We start from the raw sequence: 11,204 nt of genomic DNA, 5'->3' as shown, positions 1-11,204 counted from the left end.
GATTTTCTGTTTCGTTTTGTGCCCACAAGACCACTTAGGCGTCACCCTCTGTTTTGTACACCCCGATGTTATACGCGATTTGGACGTTTTTTGCGAAATTATTATGTTCCCGATAAATTTAATTCTGTGCCCACAGAATTTTTTTTCCATTTCATCGAAACGTGCTCTGAAATTGTATTTAAGGGAAAACCGATCTGACACAAATTTTAAGTATTTCTTCATCTAGCATTGGACCCCAATTTACTGCCTTCTCTTCCCTGTTTTTGTTCTTTTTCTTTTTCTTTTTTTTTTTCCTTACTCCTGTAGCTTATTGTGTTCCTGAAACTGACTGCCGGGTACAGCCCGACAAGCCTCATTGGCTTCGGCTGACCCATTTTGCATCTGGTGCTTTTACGAAAAATAAAGCATTTATTATTATTATTTCGTCTGCTGTTGAAGATCTCATTGGCTGGGCTCGGCTTCTCGTCCACAGCAGCCAGGCGCCACAGCCAATCAGAACTTCAACAGCAGAAGAAATGGACATGTCCACTAGGTGGACTCTTACGGAATACCTCCGTTGGAGCAAGATTCTTAGAATGGCATATAGGCAGCCGATGAACTTTGACCTCTGTTCCAGTGCGTTCCGTCACTGCGACAATTGAATTCGACTTTTCGTTAGCTCAATTTAAAAGTGGACATGTCGCCGCGCTGTACAATTGAGGCATCGTTGCCAACCGGGCTTAGCCTGGTTAACCTCCTTGCCTTTCTCTTTATCACTTCTCTCTCCCTCCCTAACCGTGAACCTCACTCAACAAGACAGGAAGTTTCAACGTGCAAGCACGGATGTTGAATTCATCTAGTTGCTTTATCATGGACAGCGAGTACTTACAAGTCCACGCGCTTATGGCGCCCTTTAACGAAGGCACGCTCCATTTCCAAACTATTAACCAGCGTGTGACGTCGATACTGCTTACCATTAGTCGCCAGATGGTGGAGCAATACCACTGGCAAGTTTCGCTCGTTCTGTCTAAGGAGGATTCCCGCCAGTACCGTTACGCACTTCCAGTGCAGTGGAACACCGAGAAACCGCAAAACGCAGCAGCAGTCGCTTGACCTATATCCCCAAGTCATCTGTCATTATCCTCCATATTGTCTTCTAACTCGTCGGCGACCCATCAAAGCGTTTCCGAAACAAAGCGCGGCACAGAAACGACGATTTTGAATCACACGCTGGCAACAAACGCCAATGGCAAAATCGAGCGTGCAGAAGAAAACAAAATAAGTAACAGAAAAAGGCCAGTCAAACCTATAGCACCATGTCACCGGGATCGAGCAATTCGTCGGGTCTTTAAAGGAACGAGCCCCGTCAAGAGCGGCGACATCAAAGGAAGACAAAATGGGCAACATCCGTTGCGTATACGTCTCATGTCGAGAACGAAGCCGCGTTAGGAGCGCACCGAACGATTGAATCGCTGCCTGTATGGAGAGGAGAATAATAAATAAATAATAGCAAAAAAAAAATACCGAGCAGCGCGGACAATATGGCACGGGTTCCTGCGCTGCCATGTCGTCGTCGTCGTCGAAATTTGGTCCGGACGACGACGATATGTCGCCGTATGATGGCCGCAAAACAAAGCGCCACGTGGTGGCCGGGAAGGGTAAAAGGGGGGGGGGGGGGGGGGGGGGGACAGTTGCGGCTATAGGAGAGCACTTCAGAGGGGAGACACGAGCGATAACAATGAAGAATGAAACAAAAATAATAATAAATAAATAAAGAGCGAAACCAACAAACTCCACGCGAGGCCAGAAGACATCTCGCATTAGAAAGCGGAAAGGAATGGACGGGAGGATATAAAACTGGCTGAGGTGAGGAGCGGGCAGAACGCTTTCTTCGTGAGCATAACTAGAGGGAAGGTTGCGGACGGAGAGAGAGAGAGAGGGGGGGGGGGGGGCGCCAGAGCGCGCGCAGCAGCAGCCGCAACGTTTCGCCAAGCTGCCGCCGTTGTTCCAGATTTATGACCGCACGCTGCACCGACCGCCGTAGACTTGTGCTCCTTTAGCGGAACGCCGTCGCTGCGGGGAAGGAGGGGGAGGGCGGGCGAAATATGGTGAAGTTGCAACTCTCGCCGTCAAAGCCATACTCCGCCGCTCGCCAGCCATCGGGCGGAGTGCGTCCCACCATTGTGACGGCGACGTCTACGGCGACTGCAGTGACTGCGACGGGAGCGCGCCGTGGCCGCTGAAGAACCGCGCAGCGGCAGCGAAGCGGCCACAACTGAGCGACGATCCTTATTGTGGTCCCGGTGGCGGTGGGGATTGATGAATATACGCCGGAGACACGTTTCATTACTTACGGCGAACGACTTTTACGAGGGAGTTCCTGCCAAAGGCCGCCGGGGAATCGGGAGCCCCGCGAGCGGGAGGGAGGAACTGGAAGAAAGTGGGCGGGAGAATCGCGGCGGGGCTATGCGGCAAAGCTACACACACGCCACCGCGCGTATTGTGTATCTGCTGCGTGTACGTTTCATTTTTCAGTGTGGAGCAGAAGAGTACAACGCGTACGCGTAAGCCGACGAAGAAGAAGAAGAAAACAGGAGACGGAGGCCTGCGTTCGGACTCGCGTCGAGAGCACTGGGCCGGACCGAAGAATAGGAGGATGAGGAGGAAGACGGTCGCGAAACCGAGCGCGATTGAAACGGGCAGAGACTCATCAGTTGGCCGGCAGAGCTGCGATGCACAACTCCGCTCCGCCGTGGCGCAGTGTACGCGAAAGATCATACGAACGAGGCCGGACACAAAAGGACGTCGGAAAGCATTGCGCCATCTGCGCACACGCCTGCAGGAAGCCCGCGAGCGTGGCTCAAGCGCTCTCCGAAAAGTGCACCACCATGCTCGCGCGCATGCGCGTTCTTCGCCAAACCAACAACAGACCGCGGCCTTGTTGCATCATCTAAGAGGAGCAACGGGAGGTATACCATAAATGGTGCACGAATGATGCACAAGAAGAAAATTTTATTCCGAGTCCCTCAGCAGCTCTCGGTTATAAAAGAGCCATCGGGCCCAGCACGGGGATGCAATCAAAACCCGTGCCGTCCTGAGCTGGACAATGAGAAAAGTCGCGTTAAAGTCGTCGACCTCTATTTTTGAACGCATCTGCCCATGTGGCAAGGGCGTATGCGAATGAAAGGAGGACGGCGACAAAGCAAGCCTGAAGGGAACGAAAAGCGATTGGGTGCAGACAATGTGGGAGTTGGCGAAATGCTATATAGAGACCAACTGAGAAATAAAAAAATATACTTTCGAGCTGAACTCGAAAACATCCGTGAAGGGGCCGACAGCACTTGTGTTGGGCAAAAAATAACGGCGTCTACGCTCGCAAGGCATTGTCATCAAGCGCGCCCACAAAGCGTTGCAGGTATACAGCGGAGTTTGCGCAAAGCTCGCAGAAGTCGCTGATGTTTCGATTATTTGTCAAAAATTTCACGGAGCGCACTGACCCTCTCCGGGGTTCGGCTTCTTCACGCATAAAGCTTGGTTGTGTATAGCTGCAGCTACGTTCACTAAAGGCACTTCTGTAGCGCAATGAAGGTTTCTCTTGTTGTATATATAGGCTACTCTAACAAGTTTCCGTGCAACATCAGCAATTCTCAAGCTAAGACCTAAGTACTGTCTTGAAAGTTTAATGGATACTATGAGACGGGAACGATCTCGAAACACGTGGGCTGCACATGCATGCGTAATGCTCGCTGCAGTACTGCCAAGCCTCGGCGTTCTGTAAATAATAATTAGCAACATGCGCCGAGTCCTTACTCTTAACTACGTTTCGGTGAGAACAGAGAATGTTCGAAAAACACTAAATTCACGCTGTATGAAACCATGGCTGCATACAGCATGGCTTCATACAGCATGGCTTTATGTAGACACTAATACATTCCTTTGTATATTAATTCATACTCTATGAAGCCAGGATGCCGGCCTATATAAACGGCCCGTCGAGGTAGTCTAAGCTGTGTGGGTGCTCATCTCAAGTGCTGCCAGACTTGCACAGCTGAATTCATGAACTAAGTCATCTTTCCTTTTCGAGCTTTAAACTGAAGTTAGGGATTCAGAATCATGTGTAACTCATTTTCCGATGCGTGCTGTAGGACAAACAAACTCAAGAAAAAAGAAGTAAAGCGAATAGCACCGGGATGGCACCGGTGCATTAGTGCTTATAGTGGCGAACAATCGCCTGCGGTAAGCAGTTCACTTTCATACATGCCTTTCACGCCATGAACCACGAGTCATCCCCAAATTATACGAGTATACTAGCAAATTTAGTAGGCTTAACTAGTGACCTTTAGCATAACGCACGTGATTTACGGCGCATGTGCAAAGTAACTGCTAACTGTCGATAATTGCAAGAGGCCAGCCCGCGCATAGACTATCTGACCGCGTCGCACAGCCTGCTCAATTATGCGCGCACCTAAGCAATTATAATGCACGCTTAGGCGTTGCGTCTTTACACTTTTCTATTTGTCAGTGATCTCGTTCCTCGACATGGCTGTCCGACTAGCTGTTTTCTGTGTACGTTTCTGTAAACGCAGACACAGACTTCGACAAACGTTTTTGCTAGAATACATTAAGTTACGGTGGCATTAAACATTGCGAAAGAAAACACCAGATGCAAGGACGCGGTTTGCCAACGGGATCCGGAAGCTTCAAAGCTTTACTCGATCCACGAAAACCCGCGCATTCGACAGGAAGCTACGTCACGTGTACAAGGATACGCGCAACAACCGAAGGGAGATGAGGACTCAGCGCTGGGTAGGAGCCGTAGTGTTAACGCACTCCCACGATCCATCAAGGAGGAACCGAACTCCTCAGGAACTGCGTGACATTCGCGCACACCTCGGTGACAACACCTCACGAGACTCTTTTTATTAAAAAGAGAAAAAAGAACCTAGAACGTTGATTCATTAATCATCCCTGGAAAAGGAAAGAAGGAAGATGACTATATACAAGCAAAAGCGGCAGCGCCTGGTGCAACAGCTGCTGGTGTTAAGTTTAGATTCGATTCCCCCATTTTTGTATTGTTCTTTTTTTTTTTCTTCGAAGAAACTCAGCGGCACAGCTTGCCAAGAATGCAACGGATAAAAGTAAAACCTCTATTGTACTCACGTGAAGGTGGGAGCGCAAGACCCGTTGGGATGGGGGGATGCAGTTTCCACGCGACTCAAGGGTCGAGATCGCAAGCTTCAAGCTGTGTCAGGAAAGCGGCCCGATCAAAACGTTCTTATACCCGAAACCTAGAAGCATACACAACAGCAGTTACGCGTAATTTTCTTTTAAACCAGTCAATCGGCTTACTTTTTACTCGACTCCTGGCTGGCGCTGCCAGTGACAGCGGTGACACTTGGCGCTTGGTCCAGTAGGTTCATCACGGCTATAAAATAAATAAAACATCCCAAAAGCGACGGCACGCGGAGGCACGGGCGAGGTGATGGTGTTTGTTGTCAGCGCCTATGTGTCAGCCTTTGCTTCGGCCGGCTCGAACAAGCACCGGTAATTGATAAACTCTGCCTATGACGTACACAGACGTGTACGTCATTAACAGCAATTTGCCCTACTACTAAGTTCCCGGAAATGGTCCCACCACGGACCTTTCTAGAACGATTCCAGAACGAAGGCTCATTCACAGCTCAGTCTATCATCCGCAGACCAATTATGTAGCGAAGCTACACTCTATTATGAAGCGCGCGTTAGAGGGCAACTCCGGCGATTTTTCGATATCCGCAGATTTCAATAAAATTTTTAACATACGTTCTCTTTTGCACTCTGATTATCTGTGCCAAACAGTATAGCTACAACTCATTTAGTTTTCCTGAACATGAATTTTAAATATTGGCTCCATTCCCGACTCATGAATTTTTACTGGCCACCCTGTGTTTGTGACGTCTGAGACTGCACCGCCACTGTCGCTGAATTCGTCGCTAAAATCACCACTGTCTAGTTCGTAAAATCTGTAAAATCTCCCTGTGCTGTCAGGAGACATCATCAGCTTCGCTTCTTTGGCGTTAGCGCCACGTGTACTGCGTGTTTAGCACGCGTTCTGCGTGTTTGCATTATGGTAGTGTAGGATCTGACGGCATGGACCCATCGCGACGTCACACGAAGTGGCTACCGTTTCGGTTTCGGTATCTCGTTTATCGGTTATTTAAAATTAATATTGAATTTCTAAGCAAATTGGACCATCCTACTGGTGAGAGGACTGTCAATGCCATTTGAAAATGACAATATCCTAATGTGGCTTTAAAAAAAATGCCGGAGTTTCCCTTTAAGGGCGCTATGCTTCGTAAGGAAGATAGACTGGGAGCTGTGCTTGCCTGGTATACCATGTTTGCGTTGAGGGCTGCGCCGCATGAAGCAACCGGTTTATCGCCAGCGGAGCTCGTATACGGCCGCTCACTGCGATCGCCGCTGCGCATGCTCCGAGAATCATGGGAAGGGCGCGGGGAAGACCCAGTTGTGGTCGAGTTAAGTCGACTTGAGCTGCTAGAACGCTTAAGATCGAAGGCACAGAAGTCAGAACAGCCCGTGTCTAAAGCCTAGCACATGTCCAAGGTGTATAACGACGGGACAGCCAGGACCCGTTGATTTGAAGTCGGCAATAAAGTAATGATTCTGTGACCATCGCAGAAAAACAAGCTCGAGGCGCAGTAGGAAGGTCCCGCAAACGTGGTTTAGGAACTTTCTGACACGAACTATACGTTATAAGCCTGTCTGGAAAGCAGAAGATACAGCAGGTTTATCACAGTAATCTGCTCAAGCCTTACGGAGAACAGGAAGCAGTTGTACGCATGATGGTAAACGTTCACGAGGAGATTCCGGTAGAGCTTCCGGGGCTCGTGTACGTCAGTCAGTAACGGAGAGGCTAGGGAACAATAATTAGGGAACTAGTCCCTAACACGCAGCTGGAGCCTGAACAAATGCCAGAGTTGCAGGCACACCGTGGTTGCAGGAAATCCTGCAAGAGTTTCAGGACTTAATTGTAGATAGGCCAGGAAGGACATCGAGCTCACTCCTTCGGAGCCGGTAAACTCAAAGGCTTATCGAGTGTCACCACACCAACGTGAGATTATGGATGCGGAGGTGGAAAAAAATTTTGACTTTAGGTGTTATCGAGCGTTGCGAGAGCAATTACACTTCGCCTTAGATCTTAGTTGAGGTGGCAGTCAAGGATCCACGTCCTTGCGTAGATTACCACAGGCTAAACGCGATCACTAAAGGTCAGATTTATCCTATACCAAATATTGAAGAGCGGATCGAGAAAGTTAGTAGCGCCCGATTCATTTCTGCCCTGGATCTAGCTCGAGGCCACTGGCAGGTTCCGCTCCTGTATCCATTGTGGAATTCAATCTGCAATTACGAGTTCTTGCCAAAAAGAAACTGCAGACGCGATTCAGAAATGGCACACAAACGGTTTTCTTTTAATTGTTAACAATTTCTTTTTAAATCACTCGAGTCCCCCCCCCCCCCCCCCATGTACAACAATTCTATTTCTTGAGCTAGATTGCTCTAAGAGGCGGACATTATTCGCACGAAAAAAATCCAAATAATTATTCGATCTAATATAAAATGTTCGTTAATTACACTATAAAGTAATTCATTCACGGAACATATTGTAATTTACTACGAATTGTAGCCGCTGACTCCGAAAGTCATATCCACTTGGAACCAGCTAGTTCTGAGGATGACACCAGTTTCGAAACAAGCTTTCTCAAATTTCGCCACGAAAAGCATTCGTGTTTCAGCAATCTGTTAGCTTCAACGTTAAAAGTCATTTTGTTAAATATATAAGTGGAACAGCATTGCATTTTTACCGCAGTTATGCCAGCGCTTATTCTAATACTGGTGCTAGTTCGCAAGTTCGTTCCAAGTCGATGTGCACTGATTTATATTCATGAATTTGCAATATACGTGCGCTAAATGAATTAGTTAACGAGTTGACTGGTGAAATTTTGTGAACTAGTCAATTATGCATTTGGTTTTTAGTGTAAGTAATGTCCGTTTTTTCGAGTAATACCGCCCACTAAATATGCTTCGGCTATATGCCACAGGTGATATTTTTAAATTTTGTTAATGTTAAAATTATACCCTTTTCTTTCCCCCTTTTTTTTTGTGAGCAAAAATTCCTACGCAGATGAAACTAGCAGTATGTCTGCGGACTGAGTGCTTTGGACCCTCCAGTTTCCACTCTCATCGTATTGTGCCACGTATCAAGGGACGTGATATGTGCGCCGCGTAGTCTCGCTACACGTGCTGCCTCTTCGCAACGCGTTATGGCGCCTCCTCGCAAGGTATACGAACCGCTGCTGAAGAATTGACTCGTAGAGCTGCGCGCGCGGCTGCAACCAGGCAACGTCGGGCTCAGCAGACACAGTGCAGAGCGCAGCACAAGTCGCAGGTCGCCGTCGTCGACACCGGGCGGATAGTTCGTTTCGTTTTCGAGAAAACGACGCAAAAAGACTTCGCCGCGAAGACCCTCAAGTGCGTGCAATAGGAGATGAGGCCCGGGAGCTTCGCCGTATAGGATAACCGTCAGCATAGACGTTATGGACGGGCAAGGTGCGGCTGGGAACCTCGCCCACACAAGAGGTAGACAAGTCGGGACTCGCGTAAAGACTGTGGCTCCGGTTCGACTGCGGTAACACGGGAAGACTGGTACGGCTCAAGGCGGCACCTTAGCGCAGTGTACTCGGGAACGCGGTTCGCCCCAAGTGGGCCTGGTACCAATTGAAAAACGCACGGTGACCACAACGTTGGACCGTAAGGTTGGCATAACATGCCACCGCACAGTTTCTCGTGTTGCAGGCTAGTGCAATAACGATTCATAAGTCTCAGGGTGGCAAATATACTAGCGCTGTTTACTAATACAGCAAACGTCACCCCCAGAAACTTGTGTACGTGGCACTGAGTCGAGCCACTTCACTTGATGGCCTTTACATCACGAACGCTGAAGATGGCTTCACTATTTACCACGCCGCCGAAAACCCAGACCGAGCACCGCTTGACGAATTACATAGACTCAAACAACATCGCCTTGACACAATCATGCAACGGTGATGTGCACTGCTCGATCAGCCCTACCGGTGTGCTGTCTGCTCTCTCAACGTACGTTCTCTGGCTTCACGCAGGCTTGACGTCACGCATGATTGCACCTTAATGCGAGTGCCGCTACTCTGTTTCTCCAAGACCTGGGGTTATCCACGTGACATCACTGGCTACAGGTGTATCGCGTCAGCAAATTGAACTGCGCACCGGGTCTCGAGTGTGGCAATATTCGAAAGAGGAAATGAGTGTGAACCATTCAAACTCGTAGTAGCACAGGACGTAGACTTTGCCGACATGTGCGCAGTGCGCAACTCCGAGGGCATTGTGGTTGCCTCAGTGTATATGTGTCGCCAGGTGCTCAACATGGAAGATTGCGGACTTCTTGGCACATGCATTCGTTCCTCAACACGATGTGCCATTAATTATTACGTGTCATTATAATGTAAACACGAAGGATCCCCACAACGCCTGGATAGTACAGTGTGTGCAAGAAGGCCTCGGCATAGAATTTGTGTCAAACACACAATGCAGCTCTTCGCGCACCGGTTTCTGTTTGGACTTTGTGTTTACAAACACCAAACTACCTCATTAACATGCCCCGCTGCATGTCCTTCTCGACCTACTTTTCCGACCATAAAGCACACCTGAGTAGGCTTCAATAAATGTACGCAAATAAATATGCGACTTTCAATGTACTTACTACTTGCGGTTACCGTGTTCAATTAGTTTACGACGGTCTCCTATTGAGACACTGCTCCAGCTCAGGCTATCACTGTACTGAGCGTACCGCGCAGGCCTGTGTGTGTGTGTGTGTGATTTAGGCACTGCATGTTCATATTCGTAATTACTGCCTGCTTCATTTCTTTCCACGTCTACTTTCCAACATCCCGAAAATTCGAACGCGTCTAACGGAGATTTCGACGAAAACAGACCTCGTCTGCGATTCTTGCGCACCAGCCTATACGTCAATAATTAATGGCTTCCTTCTGTAGTATACATAGTCACTTGAGTCGTGCGCCAACAGTATTCCTTCTCTCTTTATTTTTGATTTCGAAACACTGCCTACACAACGACGGCAATGACTTTCCTCCCATGCTGCAGATATCGATCGATCCTTTCATTACGGGCAGCTTTCTTTATGCCCAAGAAGAACGACATCAAACGTGAATAAACTTTCCGCGAACGACGCGCATGCCTCGGTTATTTTTGTCTTCAGTGGCTTAGTTATTGACGCTACGTGCACGAGCGAGTTACTTTGCATGTAAGTGAGCACGCCGCTGCATGCAGGAGTACCCAGAGATCATTATTTTTCCCCTTTTCTGGAATATTCTTTAGCCGCCGACAACGGGAGAGCTGTGGGCATACGCAGGGCTTAGCTTAAAATTTAGACGTCTACAAGCTTGGCTACACTTAGATTATATTCATGGTAGCGGACAGCGTAAAGACACGAGGACAGAGTGAAGACAGGACGGCACAATCGGCTTTAAAGTTGGGGTTAAGAGATGCAAAAGAGCCACTTCTAGAAACGCAGTGAAGTAGTATACTGCGAATAGATAAATCCATTACAACTACTGCCCAACTTGTAGTCTATAAGTGTGACAACGTTCGAAGAAACCCAACTACAGTCGCACATCAATTTAACGAAATGGTCGATATAACGAAGTGAATTCCATTCCTCGACACATATTCATAGAATGCAAAAACACTTGTGTGCCGTACATGTCAAAGAACCCTACGTGATCAAAATTAATCCGGAGCTCTCCACTACGGCGTCGCTCATAACGCACTGTTAAGATTTGGTAACGGCTTATATAGTGGCTAATCCGGACCGCACATACTGCACCTTTTCCACACCGTTGACTCTCAGGCGCGAATATGTGTCCAACCGGGGTCGTCTGAGGCGTTTGACTAAAGGTTGTGCACTACAAGTGTTTTAGTTCTCTCACGTGATTTATGACGCATGTGCCTAGCAGCAAGTGATTTAAATGCGCGGTAACCGTCAGCACCGCGGGGTCTTTCGGTAGTAGCAAGAACATTTGCGTTTCGCAAACAACTAAAGAAAGGTGCTGCGAACTACTAACCAATCAAAATGAGGCAATTTACTTTATCAGGTGTGTATGAAAGAGACCCTG

Source organism: Dermacentor variabilis, chromosome 2 (genome assembly GCF_050947875.1).
Source record: "Dermacentor variabilis isolate Ectoservices chromosome 2, ASM5094787v1, whole genome shotgun sequence".
In the NCBI taxonomy this organism is placed as follows: domain Eukaryota; kingdom Metazoa; phylum Arthropoda; class Arachnida; order Ixodida; family Ixodidae; genus Dermacentor; species Dermacentor variabilis.
This window is presented reverse-complemented; position numbering follows the sequence as displayed.